Source organism: Microtus oregoni, unplaced genomic scaffold, assembly GCF_018167655.1.
Source record: "Microtus oregoni isolate MIOR12 unplaced genomic scaffold, Mior012 000036F_ref0000092, whole genome shotgun sequence".
In the NCBI taxonomy this organism is placed as follows: Eukaryota; Metazoa; Chordata; class Mammalia; order Rodentia; family Cricetidae; genus Microtus; species Microtus oregoni.
Genome location: NW_024543095.1, coordinates 13,208,557 through 13,235,832, shown reverse-complemented (window position 1 = coordinate 13,235,832; position 27,276 = coordinate 13,208,557).

The window sequence follows — 27,276 nt, the reverse complement described above, 5'->3', positions numbered from 1 at the left end:
TTGTAGTCTTGTAAATCACCAAAGTAATCACTACAGAAAATTTTAAAGCTAGATGCGAGGATCACTTGACCGTCATAATAATGGGGTTTTATTTCTCATATAAATACCCTACATGCTTATGATGCTAACACACCTCAGTGACTTTTGTTGCTGGCTCTAAGGCAACGAGGATATTTATACTCATCCCCCTCTTCAAACAATAAATTGTTGGATGGACACTCTGGTAAATAGATCAATATTTCTCCAGTCAGCAGAAGCAATCAAATGCTGAGCAACTTGGTAAAAAGGAAAAAAAAAAAGTAAAACTTGAACAGTAAGGTATTGACAAGTTCCAGAAAACTTGAGCCTCAGTTTCTAAGTATTGTGGAATGTGGAGGAAGGAAGTGAGGGAACCTAAGAGGAAACCCTACTTCATAAATCCAAAACCAAAACAAGATATCAGAGCATTCAATAGTAGAATTCTCAGGGGAGCAGAACTGGTAGAAGGCCTACATAATCAGGAGGTGTGATTCATTAGATGGGTTCAGACAGTTAGAAGCTGGATATTCTTTCAACGGTTGTCAGGGGTAGTCAGACTTTACTTTGGTAGAAGCCTTAGAAGAAGAGGGTAAAATACATGAATCTGAGGTGAAAAACCTAGAAGTTCTATGTTGAGTCACCATGAGTTCAGGTTCAAAGCCTGAAGAACCAGCAGTTTGATATCCAAGGGAAAAGGCAATTATTAAAAAAAATGCTCTAACTGGATGTATGTACAAGAACTCACTTCTCCGTTTTGTCTCTGGTGCATTGGAGAGCACTATTTGTATCCAGGGAGGCTTTCCATCTCAATTCAGTCCATCCATGTGCCCAGGGCCTGTGGAAAAGCTCTCATAGACACACCTAACAGTACGTTTACTGGTATACTAACGTCTCTCAGTTCAATCGAGACTATAAATCAAAAGTCATTTATTTCAACTTACTTTAAATTACCAAAATATATAACTCAGTGTTAGCCCAGTAGATAGCATGATATTAAAACATATACATTTAAAAGCTAAAATAATCACAGATGCATAAGCATAGCTACTATCTGAAATTGTGAAAAACCAATTATTCTCTCTCAATCAGCAAGGCACCAGAATCAATAGAGCATAGAAGACTGAGACCTTGTGGAGAACACTAGGCAGCTAAAGAACTATAGACAACCACCCTGAAAGTACATGTTATTGTAACCCTTTAGGGCACTGGTCAGACAGTAAATCTCTGATCACAATGTAACAACTCAGTAAAAAGGATATCTAAAATTAAACTATGCTTAGAAATTTCAAAATATTTCTGAATGATACATAGAAATCAGAAGTAAGCAGTAAAATTTGAAAGTTGTGTAAATAGTAATGAAAATATTTTCATGTGAATGGTGCGCCTTTCCATGCTTTTGTTGTTGACGAAATGAACAGCACAATCTTATTAGTTTAAACCAAGAAAAATTAGTTCTTTTCTTGTAGTTTAGAAATATTGTCAAGACGCCAAAAGTCTTGTCATACTGAATATACTCTTAGGACTCTCTCTTCCATTTGAAAGAGCTCATGCCATTTGTTTGTACTCAGTCAACAATCTAGAAATTCTCTCATTGGAAGTCAGCTCAGTATTCAATTAAAAATTCAACATGACCTCCTCTTCCCCATTAGACTAACATATCCACCACAACAGGAGATTTGAATCTCTTTTGAGGTCTTTCCTTCTGTCTACTACATAACTTTTGATACTTACAATAAAAAAAGGTGAAAGTAAGGTGCTAAATATTTATTTTTAACAGGAAGAGCCACAAGTGAAATAAAACAATGTAATGTGGAACTAATAATAAACATACAATTAGGGTAATTGATAAGACTCAAGATTGATTTTAATTGACTTATATGATTAGTATATACATAAAGATTGATTTGAAGAAGACTAACTAGAAGCACATAAGCACTAGAAAAAGCATAATAAGATTATCCTTGTGCATATTTGAAAATTTAGACAAAATGACAAACTCATAAAAATCTATCAATGCAAGACAAAGTACAACAATTCAAGTAATATTCAAATAAAAACTCCAGGCTCTTATAATATTGCACAGTAATGGGTTTACATGCAAGAGTTCTAGAAAATCAAGAAATAAGTGGTTTCAATAATTAGCCTATTATTTCAAAGAAGAGAAAAAGAAATAACATTTGTCAATGTACCTTAAAATGTTATTTATTTATTTATTTATGTGTGTACGAGCACACACACACATGTGAATGTATGTGCCTGTGGGCATGAAAACTGTGTGTGCACACATGCATATGGCAGAGAACAACTCTTGGGAGTCAATTCTCTCCTTTCACTATGTAGTTCCAGTTATAGAACTCAGACTTGACAGCAGGGGCTTTAGCCACTTGCTGGCCTTAGGCAATGCATGTTACAATGCTACCTCATGTTAGCCAAAAATATCTGTCAAGGACAGGAAGGGGAAGGTTAAAATAGTCACTGGAGCACTATATTAGGATTTCCTTAGTAAACCAATGTTGTGTACATGAAAAATAATACATAGAATACATCAGTAAATAAAGGAAGAATAAACTATACAAAGTACAGTACATATACATCTATTCACACAATACACAAAACATTAAACATTAAAAGATAACTTAGCGACTGAAAAGTATGGCAAACTATTTTAAGAAGCAACAGGGTGGTTGGGTGGGGTGTTTCGTGCTTGTGATATTTTTTTTAAAAATATGCTTTCAATTTGAATAGAATTGCATCTCTCATCCTTTTTCCTTCTTTCCCCAGCTACCCTCCTTTGAATGTCACACTTGACCCTCCTCTTGAGAGTCTCTTTTTCATTGATCATTATTTTACATACATAAAGTATGTATTTAAACATGTGCGTGTATATGTAATATGTGTATGCACAAATGTTTATCAATACAGTCTAGTGAGTCTGTTTTGGTTGTTTGTGTGCCTATGGATTCAAGACTAGCCACTCTGTATTGTATAGTCAATAAGAGAACTCATTCCTGAGAGAGACTAATTTTCCTTCTCCCAACAGTCAGTAGGCATCTACAGTTCTTTGTCGAGAGGTGGGAGTTCATGAAAGTTTCCCCTTCCATTTTAACATGTGCATTCACATTGCCATTATCTGTTTTGTTTTTGCATCCATTTTTAGGAGAGATTTTTACACCCAACTTCCTGATATTCTGACTTTTACATTCTTTCTGCATCCTCTGCCCCAGTGTTCTCTGGAACATAGATGTAGGAACTGTACTGTATCCATTGTGTCTGAGTTCCTCATGATCTGTTCATCTCTGTGCTCTGTTCAGTTGTGGTTTTCTGTGATAGTCTCTCTTTGCTTTAATAGAGACTTATCTTTGGGTGTAAAGATATATTTTTAAATGTAGTAAGGAATGATGGTAGTCGAACAGAGAGATGGTTGTAGATTCTCCTCTACCTTTTGTAATGTCACTAACCCTGAAAAGTAGTATAAGTTTTTGGAACCAGGCATGATTTTCCTAATGCTGTGTGATCCTTAAGTCCATTTGAACAGCTTCTGATATGTGCCTGCCACATATTGCACTTTTACACATATTTTGTTGTTAGTAATTGTTGTTGTTTATTACTGACATAAGTCTAGTTGAGTATCAGGAGTTGAGAGTGGGCAATTACTGCTAAAGACACCTCACATTTAGGACACAGAACTGTGATGATTTGAGCTGGATCTTACATAAAAGAGTCATTCTTATTGTTCATCTTCCATGCTTCCAGAAAATATTATGCAAGTTTCCAAGGGAGAGAAGCGTTTAACCAAACTTTTAGCCTTAGTACTTGGGCAACTGCAACAAAAGAGGGTTGCTAAGAATTTGAGGCCATTCCAACAAGTATCAGGCAATCTTGGCTTATAGAATGAGACTTGTCTCAACCATTACTGCCCAAAGAGAAAAAGTGTAATAAAAATATATCTGGCTTGACTTGAGACGACTGACTCTATTTCAAATTAAGATAGCACACTTTATGGAGTACAGAGAGGCAAAGTTGATCGTTGCTTCTCTCTTCACACAAATTGCAAAACCATTAATGGTGATTTTAGTCAACTCTAATATTAACTATTTGGAGAAGACTTTGTATCATTCTAAGTATGACCTTTGATACACTTACATAAAATTCATAAAGGTCTAATTAAATTTTCACAGGGTGTGTCGGGAAGACCTCAAGTTGTATGCTTCGTATCTCCCCAAGTTTTAAGTTAATGTTATTTTATGATGACTAGATTTGTGTTTATATTCTTTAACCTAGAGTGACAAATATTGTGATTTGAAGAAAGAAAATGTCATGGAAGCATCATACATCAAATAGAAGTATGATTAGCCATTTTTACTCCTACCCAAGAACATATATTTTAGCCAAGGGCTGTTCTATGGTTTACAAATTTACAACTTAGGATATCAATATATCTAAGTTATTTTTGAATAAATTCTGAAAACCGGGTTGAAAATAAGTGCTTGCTCATATGATGGGCTCACTTTTGATTTGTCGACCGAGATTCCAATTCCTTTAATGGTACATTTTCTTAAATAAGGATGATACAGTGTCTAATAACAGTGAAAGATATGGATGATCACCAAGACATGCACCCAAATGGATGCTTGAGAATGAAAATAAGTCAATTTCAGATATGAACGATTAGCAAAAGCCTCAATGGCTAAATTGCAATGGCAACAAAACCTTAGTTATTTCTAATTAGGTCCAATTGAACTAGTCACATTCCTATTGATGTCTGAAGTCACTTTCCCATTTCGATTTAAAGCACAGAGTTATAAAATGAGCCAAATAATAAAAATACGATGAATGTTTATTTTCCATGTAGATGAAGTACTTAAAAGAGAAATAATCCAGATGCAATTGTTTATCATACTGAAGAGAAAAATTTTCCCTAGTGGTAGCAAGTCGGTGCTGGGAATAATGTCATATTTAAAAGTTTTATTTTTGTTTCCTAAAGGCAGAGTGGCAGATCATAACACCTGAGATGGAGAACAGAATCAAGAAATCTAAAAAAATAAAGCCAGCTACAATCTTCAGATTCTTCTTAGCAATTTTCGTTCCAGCTCTATTTTTGTTATTGAACACAGATGTAATCTAAACATAGTTGTTTGCTTCAAGTCATCAAAGATAAGATAAACATAATTATGTAGTCAACCTTAAGTCTTACATGTTCTAATTTTCACTTTATTAAAATTATTTTGATATTCCATCCCATAGTTTATGCAAATCTGCATACACCTGTGATAAAAAATGTGGCTCTACTCTGTGTTTTAATATAAACACAATAAAAGAAATAGCTAACTAGCTGAAAGGAACCTTCTTTTTCCTAACAGAAGTGACAATTTTATTATTGCTACTAATTAGGTAACTTACACCACATTGAAAGCACAATTCAGACTTCCAGATTATGAGCTGGTTCTATGCCTCTGGAATGCTATCACACCACTTCAGAAGCTGAGATTAAAGTTTCTCTTTTATAGTATGCTAGAAACTGTTCTTTTGTTCCCAAATTTCCTCCTCCTCTCCATCTCTCAGATTCGTCAGAATCTTGCATTAGGCTGGGATCTGGCTTAGTTGGTACAGTGTGTGCCTAGTGTGCACAAAATCCTGGGCTAAGTTCATTGCACAACAAAAATTTGATGAGGTGGCATGTTAAGGATTCAGATATAACTATATTAAATTTAATGATGAATGAAAATGAACATAGTTGAGAAAAATTCAATAAACCTTGTTCCTCAGTGGAAACCAAGAGTTCATCTTATGGTCAAAGTTGGATATGAAATGACTCAAAGCAATATACTTAACTTATTTGAGTTCTGTACAATATGAGAAATACAACATTTTTTTGCACATTGACTTTGTCAGGCCTATGACTACAGGACAGCACAGAAGACATGAACCAACAGTTACCCACCTATGAGAAGCATTCAGCCACATCTAGCAGACTGCTACAACAAAGGGAACTGACTTCAGAGATGAAGCAACACTCATAACTGTGCAACTGGTCTGTTCTACCTCTTGTGTTACTGAGAAATCTGTGGCAGTGCTCAGGGATCCAAACGCCTGACACAAAGAAAGCCGAAGTAAAGCAGAGCACGACCAAACCAAAAATAAATAAATAAATAGATAAACATAAAACAAATAAAACACCATTTTGTGTGGCAGAAAAAACTCCAAAGGTTAAGAATTATTTGAATGAATTTTTCTTATTCTAATAGAGAAAATAATTTTTCTAGACTACCCAAAACCTCAAAATTAGATTTTTCCTAGATGATTATGAAAAACATTAATTATTAAATCCATATGCTCTAATCACTCTGATGTGGAGCTGCTGTTACATTTCCTCATCGGTCCTTTCTAACCTCAGAGGCTATCTTCCTGAAAATATACTTTCACTGATTTGTATGTGGCTTCAAGTCTGGAGAGTGCAGAGCATCTTAAAGAAAGTGTGCGTGTGTGTATGTGTGTGTGTGTGTGTGTGTGTGTGTGTGTGCGTGTGTGATGACTGCTGACTGAATCAAGATTTCTTCCTATCCTAAGGAATCATTCTATTACCAAGGTACAGAAGTAAACCTCCAACTTTAGAAATTGACATTTCTCTGCAGTAATGTGAAGTGTGATTGTTATTAAAGTAAAATGAGAAATTTACATTTATAAAATAGCACGTTGTGGTGGTTTGGATATGAATGCTCCCCTAATAGGCTCATATCTTTGACTGTTTAGCCACTAGGAAGTAGAACTCTTTCAAAGGATTAGAAGGATTAGAAGGTGTGGCCTTTTTGGAGGAAGTGTGTCACAGGGTGGGATGGGGTGGCATTTGATGTTTCAAAAGCACATGCCAGGTCTAGGCTCTATCTCTCTGCATTCAGAATGGGATATAGCTCTCAACTCCTTTTCTAGCACCATTTTAATAAATAACAGTTAAAATATTTTACAAAAATAATTATATATTCTGAAAATGCCACCCACATGAATGATTTCATAAATGAACAGGATCCATTTTGTGATTATTTCAGTGAGTGCTCTTGTGGCTTAAATTCTATTCATGCTTGCTGCCATGCTCCCTGCCATGTTGGTAATGGGCTAGACTCTGAAACTGAAAGCCTGCCCCCAGTTCTTTTTGTAAGAACTGCCATGGTCATGGTGTTCTCTTTATGAAATAGAACAGTTACAAAGATACAAGGGCAGAGGTTTCACAAGTGTAAACTCAACATTTGTTTTTCTTAGCACTAATATTTCATCATCTTTGTACCACACAGGAATCAGAATCAATACTTGTGAGGAACAGATTTCAACCTACAAGAGTACTCCCTGAATTAATCACAAAATGGGTCACGTTCATTTATGAAGTCATTCAGGCGAATATGCACTTCATAATTTGTAATTATTTTTTGATGGAGGAAGGTCATTGGCTAATAAAGGCACTGCCCTGGCCCATTTTATTGGTTAGAGGATAGGTGGGAGGAGTAAACAGAACAAAATTCTGGGAGGAAGAGGAAGTGAGCTCAGAGTCGCGACAGCTCTGCTCTCAGGAGCAGACGCCTGAGAGAGACGCCATGCCCGCTCCTGGAATGAAGCTCTGACCCAGGATGGACATAGGCTAGAATCTCCCCGGTAAGCGCACCTTGGGGTGCTACATACAGATGATTAGAAATGGGCTAAATTAATATGTGAGAATTAGCCTAGAAGAGAATGGGCCAAGCAGTGTTTAAAAGAATACAGTGTCCGTGTAATTATTTCGGGGCATAAGCTAGCCGGGCAGGCAGCTGGGGTGTTGGGGTCGCAGCCCTGCCGCCGCCCTTATTACTTCAATTTTTGTAAAGGTTTTTAGTTCTTATTTATTAGAACAGTTTTGGGAAGCTTTGATTATGTCAACTTGACATTTTTAATAGCTTATTATCATAAATTTTATAATATCAGTTTATGGGTCTTAAACTGCAGAAATACCTACAAAAAAAAATGTAGGCTTTAACCTGTCTGTGAACAAAAGATTTTGTGATCGAAGAAGAAATTGCTCACTGGTTCCTTCAAGTTAAACTGTTCTTATATTTGCCAGTGACAAATGTGTTCTATTATCATATATTGGTTTTGAGTCTGCCAGTCTCAGGGAAATAAAATTATCTGTATTAAGCTTATCATTTCATTTTATGAGAATACTCGTCTCTTATTTCTACCTGACTTTGTGTATGTGTTCTCTTTTTCTTTTTCCTTTATTTATTTTCACTCTTTGGGCAGTTTTCTCTTCCTCCTCTCTTCCTAGTGGTTTCCTCCCCACCTCCCTACTGCCCTTACCCACATCCAACTCCTCTTCTGTTTCTATTCAGAAAAGGGCAGGTCTTCTATGGATAGTGAAAAAAAAAAACAGAGCATATCAATACCTTGCTTTGTATTAAGGCTAGGCATAGTGACCCAATATGAGGAACAGGGTCCCAAATGTCAGCAGAGGAGTAAGAAATAGCCCCTACTCCCACTGTTTAAGAGTCCCACCAGAAGACCAAGCTAGTTCTTCCCTCATTGATTCTTTGGGATGCAGGAAACATAGGTTCTTCATTCTTGATAATATTCTTACTACGTTTCAGAATGGAAGAAAATCTTCACTTAGTTCTTCAATTGCTATAGATTTCTGCTATACATAATATTCTTTATCTCTGGAAGAAGCTCAGAGATCGGGGTGTTCTTTGGAAGAGTGTAGCTTGAGTGCTAATTAGTGATGAATCCTGCATTAATATTCTATTGCAGAGTCAGAGCAACAGGCTTCAGTCCTTAAAACTCTGGTAATGACAGGTAAAGTAATAAAGGCTGGGGTTTGTTGAAATACTGAGAATACTGTATTAAAATTGTCCCCCTCCCACCCCTCTTAGGGAACACCCAGCAGAAGACAATGGAGCACTGTGTGTGTGTCTGCACACACAGCCTTGTGTGCTCTCTTTTGGTAAAGGAGACATACCTCCTAAATTTAATTCTATAATGTTCTGGCTGGAGAGATGAGTATAGAGAATGAAATCACAGAAAAAGACACATGTCATTTCATGAAGAAATTATTCTAAAGTGAAAAGTGAAATGTATGATTTGAGTGAATTTAACTCACTTCATCGCCAGTGAAATAAGACAATTTATTACAGAGAAGTATCAGGTCCCACTAGAGCTCAGGGAACATACATTGATATGCCTATATTCACCTCTTAACACTCTGCAGAATACACTCAATCCTCAGGGTGGATCCTGTCCTTTAACACACACGAATTGTGTATTAGATGAATCCTCAGTACAAACTGATCCCCTCATGGATTGCTTGTTTGAAGCAAAAGAACAAATCTTATCAGATTTGTTGAGGGAGAAAGCAAGGCTGTTCTAGGCTTAATGTAGGACATGCATTTCTCACAGTTGCTTTGATCGATTGTTTAGGGTCATTTTTGACCATGCATGAATTTTACCTTTCAAGTTAATTTTAGAACCTATATTTTGGTGAATTTTTATATTCACATATCTCAAGTAGTTCTCAAGCTTTCATTAAATGGTAGAGGGAAGGTAGAGAGTACTAGAAGAACCGTTTTTGCTGGAAGGATGTTAATTTTCTCTGTTCTTTACTAGAATCCCACCCTTTGTATCACCTCAGAGGTACCATGTTCATTCTCTGATCTTGAGAACTAGTGGGAAATAGATGATATCCCATTTTCTTTTTATGTGTTGAATCCATAGCTAAATTTTATGCTTCAAACTTTCAAAATCTTAGAAAAAAAGGCATTTATGTTGGCATGGATGCTCAAGGAAAATCAATAAAAAAAAGTGACCCCCTAAACAGTGCTTATTTTGGTGATAGCACATTTGTGATCTTTTGGAAATTTAGAGGTTGATGTTCTTGTGACATCGTTAATATCTCTAAGCTAAATACAGTATAGCTACAAAATCATTTTTACAAAGAGATCCAACAAATGGAAACATGAGGAGTCATGAATGCTTGCGAATTCAGGGAACTTAGCTGATTCTGAATTTTATTTCAGTTTAGAGACTTGTGCCTGTTTCTTGAGAATTGCAATACTTAACTCTCTTTTGTAAAGCATCCAAGATCCTTGAGAATCACTGCTGGGGTGAAGAGGGGAAGCCATTCTGGAAGGGTATTTGCCAGGAAAGGATATGTTGGGGGAAGGGAAAGGAGGGTAGGGTAGAAGAAAGAAAGAGGGAATGATAAATAACACTAAAGATTTTTCAGTGAGGGGGTGGAGAGATGGCTCAGAGGATAAGAGCACTGGCTGCTCTTCCAGAGGTCCTGATTTCAATTCCCAGCAACCACATGGTGGCTCATAACCATTTACAATGAGATTTGGTGCCCTTCTGGCCCACAGGGATACATGCAGGCAGAATATTGTATGTATAATAAATAAATCTAAAAAAAATTTTCAGTGAGTCATATGGAAGGCTTGTTACTGTAAAAGCTTCCTAAAATCTATCTACATACCCATACATGAAAAGTGTTAAAATGTAGTTACACTATAAAGGGGTAATAATGCCCCTTACTAGACAGCAGAGATTAGCAAACAAAAAGCCAAGTGTCAGGAATGGATTAATTATTATTATTATTTTGGAATTGTTTGCTTGTGAGATCCCAAAGACCATGAAACATTGCAGGTTATTGCTAATGTTCTTGATCATCCTCCATAATTTGATAGTAAGACTATATTTCTGAAGATACCACATACGTGCATTGGAACATGGAAAAAAATCAAACTACTATTGACCTGGACATTTCATCCTTAATGGCTAGCTGTCACATTGCTGAAAGGTGTTCTGTTTGCTAAAGTAGTCATTACACTTTTGACCAGCCTGACAAGACATGCGGCAGTAGAAAACAAAATGTGGGAATAACCTACCACTTTCTGATTTATTTAAATCCAGTTCCAGAAGCTGATACCCATAGCTAGTACCACCATTATTGGGCCAAGAACCTATGACTATACAAATTACAGATTCTAGGAGAGAACTAGCTATTTTTATTATGCTAAATAGATATAATATTAAACAAATGCCTAATGATTTATCATTTAACTCATAGATTTATGGGCTTAACCCAACAAATCTCATCAAAGAAGCTCTGTTTGCAATATGATGATCAATATAGAAACATGCTACTGGTCAAAATGCAGATAAGAGGTTTCATAAAGTTCAGCTCTCAATATCATATATGCCATATTCCCTTTTCCTGAACCTCAGGGATCATAGTGGAAAACAGGGCAAGAAGAAGAGACAGGTGTGGTGGATGACTACAAGGAGACAGTGGTTTTTAGACACAGCAGAGCAGCCTCATATATGAATGATTGTAACAGTATGAACAAGGCTTGTGCAAATCCAAGCCTACTCAAAACATAGTGTGGAGATGACGGAGTTGGGGTCAAAGTTTCACCTTTATCCTAGAAGCTATCGGCTATTGCTTGCTTCTGGAAAATAAAAATTGGTTCTTTCTAAGAGTGTAGCTCCTAATAAATTGACAACATTACAGTGGAAAATCACATATCCAAGAATGTTTGGCAAGAACAAGTCAGCGTTGATGACAAAATAAAGGATGCAAAGTAGGGCGTGAAGAGAAGGGGAATTGGTTTCTGGTAGCATTGGGGGAAGAAAGGTGAATATGACTAAATCCTGTAGAAATTCTCAAAGAAATAAAATACATAATATTATATAATAAATATATTTACATGGTTTATTTTTAAGATTTGCATAAAATGTTTTCTGTAATTATTTTTTATTTATATGAAATAAACTTTTAAATGTAAAGGGATGCCAGTCAGGTTTGTTTATGCTAAAATACTATGTCCTAAGTCAGCCATTAGTGATAGCAGTCAGCCCCATGGAGAAGGCATCTCACTTCTGATTTAATATTTATTTAACACTCACACTAGGAAAAAAAGAGAATTTGTTTGTTTTCTATGTAATTATAGTCAAATCTAAGTATAAAAACATCACAAGGATACTCCTCCTGGTAAATACTGAGAGTCAACTGTTGTAGCTAAGTCTTACTAATGATCAATTGCTCTCTTTGCATCTAGGCCTCTTAAAATGTAATGGAATAACCCTGTCTCGAAAAACCAAAAAAAAAAAAAAAGGTAATGGAATAAAAAAGCACCAAAAAATAGTTTTCTACTGAACGAGCAATGGAATTGTAATGACTGTCACTGTCCCTACTGAAAGACACACTGGGTTCTAGAGAGGTACAACTTGGTTTCTTTGGGGGAGAAGCCATTGGAAAATCTTTTAACTGAGTGCAAGTGTCTCTTATGCTGATGTTGTGTCCATAAAGATTTCAACTTTAATAGAAATTTTCTTTTTTATTTTTTATACCTGGATGGAATTTCAATGAGTACTGAAAATTCATCCCTGTTTATTTTCCAACAGCTTAATATGCCCCTGACTTCAAAAGGTAGGAGTAGAACAAAAGGACTGCATTAACATACAAATTGAAATCATGGCTTACATTCAGTTGCTCATGCCCTTGACTCCTGCCCTAGACCAAACACTCTGAGGGAAACAATACCCTGGGTGGAATCCCAAGTTATTTCCATAAAGGGAACTAGAACTTAGTTGGATCCTTAGAAATTTTCTTGAACAACTTAAGTAATATTACTCCTTTCATTCATCCAGGAAGTCTTTGTATTATGCCTTAAAAAAAAAATAAAAACTTTACAAGCCCTTATTTTACCTAATGAGTATTTATTAGTCTATGCCATACAACTTAGTGATAAGAGCTGATTATGGTTGTGATTTATTTTTATAGGAAATACAGAATTAGTAGTAAAGTCTTCAAAATGATCCTTTTTTAGTTTTGAGTCATTTAAATTGGCAGAGGGTAATCAATATGCACATAATATATAGAAGTCATTTTCCTAATTATTAGACATTATTGAATAAGCAAATGTTCAGTATTTTACCTATCTATCTATCATCTATCTATCTATCTATCTATCTATCTATCTATCTATCTATCTATCTACGCGAGCTTTCTGTGTCTTAGGGAGATCCAAATTTTCTTGTATAGACTAGGCTGGCCTTGAACTTGCAATGACCCTCGTACTGCTGCCTCCCATATGCTAGGATTTTGATCATGCATAACTGTCTCAGTATTGTATTTTACTAATTTCAAGTGTGTCTTTGTGACAGCTAAGATAGTTAAAAATCTCTTTACTGCCCAAGATCAATTAAAACAATATAGAATATGCCAGAAATAGTATTTTTATTTCAGTCACTTTGGTAATTGTTCTTTAAATATAAATACCTCTAACTACGGTATTATGTAATTAATTACCTATGATTTTAAAACATGGTGGTGATTGGAAGAAATACATATGATATATTTAGCTCCAACAGAGGAGGCTTTGGTGTTGAATTCTAAAATACTAGGAAACTTTTGCCATAATAGTTTCCAATATGTAATGAAAATGTTTCTCATTCATCCTGAATGACAGATCATTTTATCACAGTGAATATAAGAAATATTTTAAGTGAATTTTTCAAATTGTAAAATCTGATTGCTAAAAAATACAATGTGATTTTACTTTTAAATCCTATCCCAACAGACTTCTCAATTTAATTTCACAGTTCTGAGCGAGGAGAAGCCTATAACATATAGTCTTAATTTACAGTGGCTTTCCCTTTGGAAAACCGTAAGAATGTGCTGATTTCTTCCTGCCGTGGCATGAGGGCAATGGAAACTTTCTAGGCAGTTCTTTGTTATTTATTTCTTCTGAAACTGGTTAAAAATTGAGTGTGTTTTTTATGTCACTCACACCTCTGCAAATTTTCACTCAAAAGTCACCTTGTTATAAGAAAGCAGATCTGACAGGTTTCAGATTATCTAGAGGAAAAAAAAAAACAGATAATGTATTCTTTAATAGAATTAAGATTTTGCCAATCAATCTTTCTTTTTTAATCTCTGTCTATCTATCCTGCATAGGTGCTTTTTCAGGACCAGTTTCAGGATGCTCAGTGTGTAATAATCCCATTAATGAACTAGATTATACTCCAACTACCAGTGTTGGTCCCCCAAATCATGCCAGCATATATTGGAATTTTTATTCTTTATGAAGGCTATTTTCTTTAAAGTAGTTCTCATTTGCATTCCTGATGAATAAGCATGTTGAACAATTTAAATGTTTATAAACCACTTGAATTTTCTTTTTTGAATACACTTTGTTTAGTTTTACACTCCATCTTTAATTTGATTGTTTTCCTGATATTGAGTGTTTTGCACTGTTGCATATTCTGGTTACTAGTACAATATCAGAAATACACTGACATTTCACATTTTCTGACATCTTCCATTTTGTTGCCTGACAGTTTCTTTTTCTGCACAGAAAACTTTAATTTTGATAAGCTCTCATTTGTCTAATTTTCTGTGTTGTTAGAGTCCTTTCCAAAAAGTCCCTGCCTGTGCCTATGTATTGAAGTACACTCTCTACCTTTTTCTCTAGCAGTTTCTGAATATCAGGTATTATGTTAAGGCCCCTGATCTGTGTAGACTTATGTTATACAGAGGCCACTTGTTTGTTCTTAGATGCTTAGCCCTGAAGTAATCACATAGAAACCATATTATTTGCAAAACTCTTTGGCCAATAGCTTAAGTATATTTCTGGATAATTCATACATTAAATTAAACCATCTCCATTAATCTATGTATTGCCATGAGGCTGTGGCTTACTGGGTAAAGTTCCGGCATCTCCCTCTGGCAGGGCTACATGGCTTCTTACTCTGCCTTCTTTCTCCCAGCATTCAGTCTAGTTTCCCCTGCTTATCTCCACTCTACCCTGTCAGGCAAGCCAGTTTCTTTATTAACCAATGATTTTCAAAGCATACAGAGGGAATCTCACATCACCTCCCCTTTTCTGTTCAAGTATGAAAGGAAGGTTTCAACTTTAACATAGTAAAATTACATATAACAGAATAGGTTCCAAACAAGAATTACATTTACAATATTTATATCTACCTCATCTTTTTTCACAACTAAGGAAACTATAACTATAAATATATATTATTCTGCTCCATCAATGACTCCAGACAGATATAATATTACCCAAGTAATCAGGAAGTGCATTGTAAGCAATTTTCAAGACTCTAGAATTGACAGAAACATCTTCCTGCCTGGACCCTCACCCAAACTTTTTCTGTACCATTGGAGCATCCATCTTTAGCGTACAGGTCCATAGAATCTAGCAGACTTTTCCACGAAGCAGGAAATTTCAAAGACAGTTCGACCTATATTGGCAGCTTGTCAGTTACTTTCTTCTGTGTCCTGCAGAATGTCTTGGCAGACTCTTTCACAAATCAGGAATTCTGAAGTATGGTCTCACCTTTGGGCAAGTTCAGTAGTCATTTCTCAGTAGGTCCTGCATGCCCAGTTCACACAGCATAACATTAAGTAGTCCAGGCAAGAGTGGTTTCTTGTCCAAATGACTAACAAACTCCATGAGGAGCCTCTTCAGTGCCATCTTCCATTTAAAGTTATTGGTGCTACCAGAAACAGATGTGTCCCATGTCATGAAAAGTCCTAATCCTAATTTCTTTTTTTTCAAATGTGCAAATCATTTTGTAAGTTTTTTTGTTTATTTAATTTTTTTTAGTTGTTGCAAAAAAAAATCCCATTTCCCTCCCCTTCCTCGCACACATCGCCCCCTCTCCACTCCCCTCCCCTTTTCCCCCTCCCCCTCACTCCATTCCCCCTCCCTCTCGAGAATGAAGAGCAGTCCAGATTCCCTGCCCTGCGGGAACTCCAAGGTCCTCCCACTTCTATCCAGGACTAGGAAGGTGAGCATCCAAACAGGCTAGGCTCCCACAAAGCCAGTTCATGTATTAGGATCGAAACCTAGTGCCATTGTCCTTGGCTTCTCATCAGCCTTCATTGTCTGCCATGTTCAGAAAGTCCAGTTTCATCCCATGCTTATTCAGTCCCAGTCCCACTGGCCTTGGTGAGCTCCCAATAGATCATTTCCACTGTCACAGTGGGTGGGTGCACCCCTCATGGTCCTGACTTCCTTGCTCATTTTCTCCCTCCTTCTGCTCCTTATTTGGATCTTAAGATCTCAGTCCGGTGCTCCAATTTGGGTCTCTCTCTATCTCTATCTCAATCCATCGCCAGATGAAGGTTCTATGGTGATATGCAAGATATTCATCAGTATGGCTATAGGTTAGGGTCATTTCAGGTTCCCTCTCCTCAGTTGCTCAAGGTACTAGCTGGGGACATCTCCCTGGACACCTGTGAGCCACTCTAGAGTCCAGTCTCTTGCCAACCCTAAAGTGGCTCCCTTAATTAGGCTATATATTTCTCTGCTCCTGTGTCCACCCTAATTTCTTAAAACATTTTAAATACCATATTCTGAAAGTCTCTGAAAGATTTGAAGAATATTTTTCTAACTGAAATATGTCTCTATATATCTAGAAAACCCAACTAACATGACTACAAGCTTGACTATTATAGATATTAACTTATATATTTTTAATTATACATTACATTTTAAATGAGCTGTATAAACACAATACCTTAACTAAGAGCAGAAATATACATATAACAAAATTTACCTTAAATTTGTATCAATAAACTGAGATTCATGCCAATGCAAAGTATTGATCTCTCTATCATATCCTCCTTTAAATGTAAACAAACATTTGTAAACAATATTTGGGAATTTGGGCATAGTACTCTCTAAACTGCTTCATGTTTTTTATTGGGTCAAGTATTCTAGGGGGTATTCACAGCAACCTTTTTGGGTGGTCTTGGTTCATCAAACCACATTAGTCTAGAAGGATTCGACAGGTGCTCATTCTCTGTGGAAACAAAAGAAGAATCACTTTTCCAAGGTAAAATATCCTTAAACCCAAATTTTAAAATCCAGATATCTTTAAAAAATATAGATTGTTTTAGCATAGTAGCCCATTCAATGAAATGTCTCTCTGTACTTAGTTCCTTCACAGTCAGAAAACTCAAAGAAAACACAATACTGTACATAATCCAGACTCTTTGTGTATTTTCCATCTTTCTGTGCCTTATTTTTCTTTACTCCTTTCAATCTATGACTGTCTGTATTCTGTCTCTTTAAAGACTTTGTTTCATTTTTTTAATGATCTACTTCTTTTTATAAATCTCGATACTCTTTTTCTTTTCTCTCCCAAGCCTATGTACATTTTAAAAACACACTGTGTCTTATTTAGAGGTCTTTTATGTCTGAAACTATACTATTGTGTATCTGAAATCCTTTTCTGACCAGGACTGTTTCTTAAAATGTTAAAATGCTTAACTAGTACCAAGGCTGTTTTGCCTTTTGGCTCTGCCTAATCCAACATGGCAAAAGTTTATTCACTGACTCTAAGACTCCTGGGTGGGAGCCATGCTCATCACGTCAATTCTGGTAACCACTTTGCCCATGTTGCCACAAAGTAACTGATAGCATGCTGCCCACTAACCCCATTTAAATGCTTGGCCTCCTGAAAAAAGCCAGAGATCACTCTGGCAGCAGGGCCCAGAAAGCCACCATTTCAAATCCATGCAGTTTTTTTTTTTTCTGCTAGGCATTAAGCAGTGTTTAACTTTTTTTTTTTTTTTGTCTAGAATTCCTTCGCAAACTCTCTCAGGTTTTAAGTGAATTTTAGTTGTCCACGTAGGTGCCAATTTGTTGTACAGAGGCAGCTAGTTTGTTCCCAGCTGCTCAGCCTCAAAGAAATCACACAGAAACTATATTATTATTAACCCATGGTATTCACAGCATACAGATGTAATCTCAAATCAGACTTAAGTTTTGTGTAAGATATGTTTTTCTTTGGGTTCTCCAAAGAAAAACATATAGGCATCCTCCTGAATATTAACCTTCATCAGGCGATGAAAGGAGACAGAGACAGAGACCCACATTGGAGCACCGGACAGAAATCTCAAGGTCCAAATCAGGAGCAGAAGGAGAGAGAGCACGAGCAAGGAACTCAGGACCGCGAGGGGTGCACCCACACACTGAGACAATGAGGATGTTCTATCGGAAACTCACCAAGGCCAGCTGGCCTGGATCTGAAAAAGCCTGGGATAAAACCAGACTCGCTGAACATAGCGAAAATGAGGACTACTGAGAACTCAAGAACAATGGCACTGGGTTTTTGATCCTACTGCACGTATTGGCTTTGTGGGAGCCTAGGCAGTTTAGATGCTCACCTTACTAGACCTGGATGGAGGTGGGTTGTCCTTGGACTTCCCACTGGGCAGGGAACCCGGATTGCTCTTTGGGCTGACGAGGGAGGGAGACTTGATTGGGGGAGGGGGAGGGAAGTGGGAGGCGGTGGTGGGGAAGAGACAGAAATCTTTAATAAATAAATAAATTTTTTAAAAAAAGATGTAGAACTCTCAGACCCTTCTCTGGCACCACATCTGCCTGCTTGCTCCATGTTCCATCATGATGATAATGGACCAAACCTCTGGAACTATGAGGCACCTAATTAAATGTTTTCCTTCCTTTAAAAAAAAAGTTTTGTGTAAGATGAGAAATAGGGATCTATGTTCATCCTTCTCATTTTGATATCCAATTTTCAAAGTGCCTTTCACTGAAGAGGCATGCATTTTTATGCATGCAAGCTATGTATTTTTAGCATCTTTGCAAAATGTCAGATAGATGTAGTTATGTGGGCTCATATAGGGCTCCTCAACTTTACTCCACTGATCTATGTCTCTGTTTTAGTTCTAATGCCACACTGTTTTTATTACTATGACTATAATACAGACAGAAATTAGAAATGCATATGCCTATGGAAGTCTTATTTCTGTTCAGGCTGTTGGTTGTGATTTGTGATGTATTTCTAGTGCATCATGTTTGAGTATGAGTGTGGGATGGCAGGCCATATGAAGGAGAGGAAGGCAGTTGTGGAGGCTCTGTGAGGCAGTTTCTGAGGTGTTGTGAGTCTCTTGTTATGCTAACTACCTGAAGCAGAGCCCTGTCAGAGTTCTGGAGTTGGCTGGGTAAGTGGGATGTCTCTTACTCAGCTGTTCATGTGAAACAGAACACAGGGTCAGGTTTCCAAGGTAGGGGTGATAGTGATGGTGATGACAGGAACATAAAAAGTGAGGGTTGGAAGGTAGGGCTGGGGTGGCTGTGGCCATTTTGAGTATGCACCAGTAGCCAATTCACTTTCATTTTTCTTCTTCACTTCGACTTTCTCTCCCCAGTCCATGCTTCCAATGTTTGGTTTGCATTATTATCTGTACAGTTTATTATTGTTTGCTTATACACAAAACTTCCATAATATTTTTTGTCCTTTTTACTAAAATCTGCCTTTTACAGTTTGTAGTAAACACATCTAGTTATCTTTACCTGTTTAGCAGCTTAAATTCACTTTATTTTTATTTATTTGCATAGATATAGCTTCATAATTTAAGCTCAAGTACCTGTTTGTACAAACAATACAGTGATGAGTAGCCTTGGCAATCTAGTAATTAGGGAATTTTGTGAAAATTTTCTTTGATATAAATCGTAGGGTGACAATGCAGGGGCAGCAATCTTTCCTGAAGTAAATGTCCCAGACATGAATCTACTCTGCCAGCAGAGCACAGTCATTGTTGCTACATTTCCTTGCCAACATATGACATGATAATTTCTGCTAATTCATAAAGTATACAGTGGTATCTTATTACTTTAATATTTATTTCTCTATCAATAGATTTGAGCATTGTACTCTAATATTAATAATTATGGCTTTTTCTGTGATTGCTCTTTAACATACTTTTTTCTTTAACCTATTTTTTATTTATTTTTAAGAACTACATACGCATATTTAGTGTAGTTTGATCATATCCCACAACTGTTTCCATATGCTCCCATCATCATGCCCACTTTCTACTTTTATGTTTATTTTTCATAACCTTCTAAGCCTAGTTAGTATTATCCATATGTTCATGGCCATAGAGAATCAGGGTAGGGGGGATTCATGAAGTTAGATGATTGAACTGAAATAGCAGTCGCCTTACATTCTAAGGGTTAAGGTGGGGCTCTCGTTATTTCCAAGGTCACATGGCTACTGTTGATGTGTGGGCTCACCAGGAGAGCCATAGTAAACTGTGCTGGCAGTTCTTCCAGCTCTAACAGAATCCTCTTCAGCTTAGCTGAGATGCCAAATCTCTTGATAAATTTCCTTCTTCAGGGTCTATGTGATATGTGTACACATCTGTGGTAGATGACAACCAGCCACATGTTTGAACTACGTATATTTTTCATACCTAAATTAATCAGAAACAGATGTGGGTTTCAGTTGCTTATTCTACACACATACAAACACACACCAAGACAAATATATATATTCTATATTTTCTTGATATCTGCCCCCCTGACACTTCCGACTTAAACTCAAAATGGAGAAAGGGTTTTGTATAAATTTCTTTCTCCAGCTTCCATCATAGCATAAGAGTCTAATCTCAATTTTAAATCTTTCATGGTGCTTCTGCTTCTCTGAGCAAATTATGTCATGTCTATTAGATGGGAAACAAAAGTGGAAACACACACTCATGAAAACTTTACTTAGCACTGATCCTTTGGACATAATTTTGAACAGGTGGAATTAATAAAAAACAACATTTGTGGAGGCAGATTATTTAGTAAAATATGATATGTTAATGACTCTTTTCAAGGTCAATAAACTATTTTTAGCCTTTTTCCTTCTTTTATTTTCGTAGTAGTTAATTTGGGGAATTTTATAAGAAACTACAAATGTTCATATGTTCCTTGAAGTTCATCTACAGTGCCTTTAAAGAACTGAAAATCCTCTCTTAGACCAAGTCACACATTTTGTTTATGCCAGTATAGCCTGTTCCTGGTTAGCTCATTTCTTCCGAACCTTTTTCAGATGAGGATGAGATCACACGTTCAACCTATGTATAGTCCAGCTGCCTCAGCTCCTCCAACCAGCACTGATCAGATGTCTTCCACATGTGTGCTGCGAGTTCCAAGCAGAACCCAGTGAGAACATAAGGACGCTTCACAAAAATGTATGCTCACTAACTGCAGTTCACAACTCAAGTGTCTGCCAATGCGTGGTTGGTGGTATTATTGGGTACTCAAGGTGACAAACTCTAAATTTATGATCTGGACACTACTTTCTGCTTTTTAAAAGCAGAATTTAGTGACAGAAACTTACAGTGCTCAGTGTTTTCTGGTGGCTTTCTTCTCTTTATGTTTCTGAGTGACTGCTGGAGTTAGAAATGGAAAACTTCCATAAACATTGTAGAAGAGCAAGTAGCCATAACCTACACTGAATTTGGTAATATTCAAGAAAATTTTGTTAGAGCAGATTTAAATGTGAACTATTGCCTTCCCCAGTCAATAACTCATAGACACCGCTTACCTATATGAAGGGAAGCAGAAGCAATTAAAAAACTTATTGAGAGCATTCCTTGACAGTAAAATGTTTTCTTATTTTTTTTTAAGTAAGTAATCACTTTTGATAAAAGAATGAATAAAATATATACTTTCGACTAAAATGGAGACTACATAAAATAAAGATATTGTCAAATCATTGAAAGTTCTAGTTTTATGTAGTACCAAGGAAATAATATGAGGTAGAGAAAGTTAAAGAATAGTTGTAATTATAGTTTCCCTTAGTTATGATACAAGATCAAATATATATTAATATTTCAACTATAATTATTGCTTGATAACTGTCTTGTTACATACAATTTTAATATTTTAAAGTTAAAACCTTCCTTTTTGTATAGACAGAAAAGGGGAGGTGATGTGAGATTCCTTTCTCTATATGTGTTGCTTTTATTGGATAATGAATTAAAATATCTGCTTTAGCTTGTGATTGTGTAAAACAGAGTAATGCAGGAATTCCAAGCAGAGATAGAGGAGAAAGTAGGTGGAGTAAGAGATATGCCATGGAGCTGCCAAAGGAGAAAGGCATGAGCCCCAACCAGAACCTTACTGGCAGGCCTTGAGTAAAATACAAAATAATAGAAATGGGTTAATTTAATATATAAGAGCTAGCTCTAAATATGCCTAAGCTAATAGACAAAGCAGTATTTTAGTTAATACAGTTTCTGTCTGCTTATTTTGGACCTCAGACTATTTTGGGTCTGGGTGCCCTGGAATGAATGAGCAGCCCCTGCCAACAGAACAAGACTTTCTGTAGCCATTTGTTTGGCAGAGCAGGACTTGATGGAAATATCTTTTTAATATCCTTTACATTGGAATGAATACTCAGGGCCACAGTAGCTCCATTTCATCAATGATGGTTCCCTGATTTGTTTGGGACTTCACAATACCACATGCAGTATGCAGAGAAGGAGGGTGGTGAAGGACTGGCCACAGGGGCAGCGTCAGGGGTATTGTCTTTTATATTGCAAGAATGCAGAGTGGGCAGAAATCCACACTGTCACTCTTGATTGTGTTTTGAACATGTGATAGGATTTATATTTTTTGAAGCTTCCAGTCACAATGTTGGAGTTTATTTGGTGTACTGCTAATAATGCTTTTATTCTCTAACCTCAGCACTAGCAGTCCTATTGCATAGAATAAAAATAGGGTGCTATGCACTACAGTGTGTAGTGTGGAGAGTATCTTTGGGGAAATAGATATATTGTTACAGTTTTATCACCTTCTTAAGCAGTGGATTGCATTAGATTGCATAAATGCAATTAAGCTCAGGATGAATAAAATATGAATGTAAGATCACATTAGTCTGAAGTGACTGTATAAAAATTTAGACAAGCAATTTGATCTCAAGTTTTATGCTACCTTTTGCCTCTGAAGCCAATGTTTTGTTATGTAGCTCCAGTTATACAACTATATAGTCTAGGGTATCCTTACATTTATGGTAACCCTTCTGCTTCGAATTCTCAACTGTTAGGGTTACAGTTTTAAGCTAGTATGTTTGGCTACCAATGCTGTTTTGACTATGTTCCTTTCACTGTGTGAGCAATGAATACTGTTAGGATTTGGGAGCACAGATTCATTTTGCAATTAGCCCTGAATCATAGATTTAAATTTGTTCTGCTTAATACCTACATAAAACCCAAACCCTAAATACTCATACTCTCCCAGAAGGTATATAGCATACAAATCATAGAAAAACTATGGAAAAACTTCTGAAGAGCAAAGAAAAAAAAAAACAAACAGACCACCACCACCAACAACAAAACTCCTTTTAAGTTTTACTCATCCCAATCTACACTCAACTTAACTCAGCTCTTGGCTGTTTTAATTTATAAACAGCAAGTATCAGTGTCCTGATTTATCATTTATTTTACTCACTTGCTTATTATCTTTTGTTGACTTTAGTATGTAAAGTTCCTTGAGAAAAGATATTTTCCGTTTTATTCCATATTATATATCCAGAGTCTGTGGATGATTAAGTGAGTAATCACCCATTGAACACAGAGGTGTGGAACACAGAGGACACGCACCTCATGTAAACTTAGGATAATGATGGACATTAATACTATATATACGCAGACAGATATTATCTCCTACCAAACCTGAGATGTAGTTATCCCTCCAGAACTGAGCCAGATGTATGTCCTTTGCAGAGCAATGCTTCTCTCAAGGATCAGAAAAGTTTGATAGTTCATTTGTATTTTGGCATACAGACAGTGAGACATCTTGGTGAAGAGCCGCAGTCAAAACATAGACTTCATTTATGTTTCTTATTACCGTACCCATAAAGCATGAAGCTTATGGACTTGCAGTGTACCTGTATTTTTGCTATGACTTATGATACGAAGTCAAGTCATGGAGCTTTCTACTTGTAAATATCACAACAGTACTCAAAACCTTTAGAAGTTTGGAGCCTTCTGGATTTTTGAGTTTGAGACTAGGGATGTTTAACCCACACCACACTGTACTGTTTGTTTATAAACCTCGGAATCAATGAGAATCACAGGGATTTGGTCCATAGATGTGTAGAAATGCAGCATCCTACATGTATAGCCAGGATAAACACTCCTTCCGAATCCAGTCAGATGTCACTGCCTGATGGAAAAATCAGCCTCCAGAGTGGGATACGATAGAATGGCGAATTTTGCTAACCCTGTGTGGTATCTGGGCTATTTTAAAAGACAGATTTTCTTCCAGTGTCAGACATTGACTTTTACTGGGAAGGCCCCAAACTCTGAGGGAGGTCGCGGGACAACAGCAGTGCCATCTTGCATATGTTTTGAGAGTTGAGAGGATGACATGTTTATTTATTGTATTCAGTGAGTTCTTCTGTCTCAGTTCTGCTAAAAGGATATACGTGAGGACTGAAAACAATAATGATGAAGTTTAGTAGAGAAATAATAGTAATAATAATAATAATAATAATAATAATAATAATAATAATAATGGCAATGGTTCCTCACATGTTCATTTTTGAGATCTCTTTTCTGGCTTTGCTGTCCCATTCCAAGTTGGTTCTCTACACAATCCTGAAGTCTTTGCTTTGTCAATGATGAAATCTTCACAGTTCACCAACAGGATTTTTAAAATAAATTTCCATGTCATACCTGTTTGAGAGACTTTTGAACTTGAGCCTTATGCTCTGTGTTTTCATCAAATCATGGTCTATCCCAGTTGATGGTAGCATTTGGCAAATATAGAAGGAAGTTTTATTTGTAGGTTATTCACGTAATTGCCATAAGACTAGCAGAAACACATTTAAAGAGCTCATATCTATTTGATAAATGAGTAAAGTGATGGCCTAAATTTATAAGCTTGTAATTATCCTTCAAAACAGGATGTCTAGTCCTAAATATCCCTAATGGGTTAAAAAAAAAAAAAAGGCCCATGTGTCCTCCACAGACACATTTAAAGTCTAGACAGGGCAAGGCGATGACAGGAGGTAGAGTGACTAACAATTTACGTTTGCCTCAGACTGAAGCTTATTTGGAAAGTGAGGGTTTTAATCTGAATTTCCTAGTTGAATGAGGAAGTATAAATTATAGAGCAAGAAGAGCAATTTAGAGAAGAACGTTGGAATAACTCCCACAAACAAAAGAGGGAGACTTATTTACGTAGAAATGTTCGCGCCTAAGTTTGTTTGGATTCGCTCACAATTGGGGCATTCTTTCCCTCACTGGGGCACACGGTATTTCCAACGTTTCATCTTCAGTATTTACAGGCATCTGTTACATGCCCCTGGGAGCAGGTCCGTACACTATTCATAACCTCACCTTTCATCTCAGCACTTTCCTTGAGCCTTGAACATAGGTGCCTCTCTGGAAATGGTTACCTGGAATAGAAACACTTCTCAAATCCTTTCAGCTTGAGCAGCTGCTTTCCTAGCTCAGCAACAACTGGTTTGACCTTGTCATGATCTGAAGCAGAGGCCTTGTAGCAAAAGAAAGGAAACACATTTCCTTTACTGAATGCCTGCACGCTTTGAGCTTTTAAAAAGGGTTTGTTACTAGATTTGTTCTATTTATCTTTCCCATGTAAGATACCTTTTCTTATGGTTCCTAACATTCAAGGTCAGAGAGAACAGGGGAAAGAGACAGAAGAAACTGCTTTGGAGTTATTGACATGGAAACTTGTTTTGCCTGCCTCTGGCAGTGTTTGGTTCATGGTACATCTTTAGGAAAAGTTCATTGGATGAAGAAGGAAAACCAAATGAACATCACCCAGCACTAGAACCCAAAGGAAGAGAAAGCTCCACTTAGAGGCTGGGTGGAGGGGCTGCTTTGAATTTAATCAAAAGAGAACACAGACTGAAAGTTTTAGAGGTCCAGGAATTGTACAGCTTACACGTGGGCTTTCCTCATCCACAGGAGGCTAAAAGTTGACGTGGTCACATATCACATATTAAAACTAGAGAGTAACTTTCTGGGTTGTGTCTTCTGAGTGTAATGCCATGCTTATCAATTCCTATAAATTTCACATCTTTTGGTTAAAATAAATTTCCAATTAATCAGTAAGTCTTATTACTATTCATGGAGTAGATACCTAGTACATCACTCTCTGAGTATCAAATTCACCTTGCAGTAAGAATTATTTGACTTTTTCATTTTCCTTCTTGGCAGAGGGCAGCAATCTTCCCCTCGGCTGTAGTGGAGACTGTTCCCAAGCAGAGTTTTTCTCTTTTCTTTTCACCCTCAGGCTTCCTCTGGATGTTCAGACAGATGGTTTGATGATTGCCCTCTCTGCTGCCAGTCTTTTCACCTCCAGAGGCCTTTCCTGGTTCCCTCGCCTTGGACTCAGCTGTTCTCCAGGAAATGCCCCCTTATTTCTTTTAAATTAAGTACTTCGTGGGAAACTGAAACCGCTCTTGGTACTGACTGGTAGCATTATTACGAGTACATGGAAAGTTGTTACTGATAGCTGTCTCTCGCAGGAATTGACAAAGCAGAAGGGGTGTTCAGTTCATTTGCCAAGAGTTTTTGTCTTGGACAAACTGCTACCAAATTTAAAACTGGCAAACTTTGACAAAACCCATGTATTCGTAGTTCCCAAAGAAGCATACTACTACTAAGCTCACTACTCTTTCATTAATCCTTCAAATATGTGGAAACAATTCTTCAGCCCGTGGAACACTTTTAACTTTGTGCTTATTGTTAAATAAACTCAGTGGTTTTAGTTCTTACAGTAGGTATTTATTCTTAGATAGAAGAAAGATTTCAAATATTTTATCTAACCAGAACACACGTAAGAGCCCTTATGCCTTTGAGTACACTGAGTGTCCTATTTGTATCACGACAGAGAAAAGCTGAGTGAATTTTTACCAGTAAATACACATTCAATGCCTGCCCCCACCCGTTAATTCAAAGCAGCTCTCTAGAAACTGTGCTTGTCAGTCTGCTTTCTAAATGCCCTGGCATTTAAAATTTGAAGAGTTTGTGAAAAATAATTTGAAAGTTTAATCATCGCCTTTTTCAGACCACAGGCCTTTCCATTTTGTTTGAACATTTCCATAGCAGAACTACTAGTCCAGTTCAAATCTGTAAAACCTAACATAGCTACATAGCATTTCATTGATGGAATCATCACAAAAATGGCCAGGAGGAGGAAGCTCCACTGAGTGCATTTAAGTGCTAAACACATTGTAAGACTTCCCAACAGAGCTAACTAGCCTAGCTAAATGTTTCATTTGAAGGTCATGGTCATAACCAAAGCTCTAGCTGTAGAATAGGGGGAGGGGCAGAGAAAATGTGCCATACAAATACTTCCATGCAAAGTTTTGCATCTCTCGACGATGATTGTCCTAAGGCACATAAACCCTTTACAATGTTTATAAAACAAAAAGAGCAGCTTGAATAGG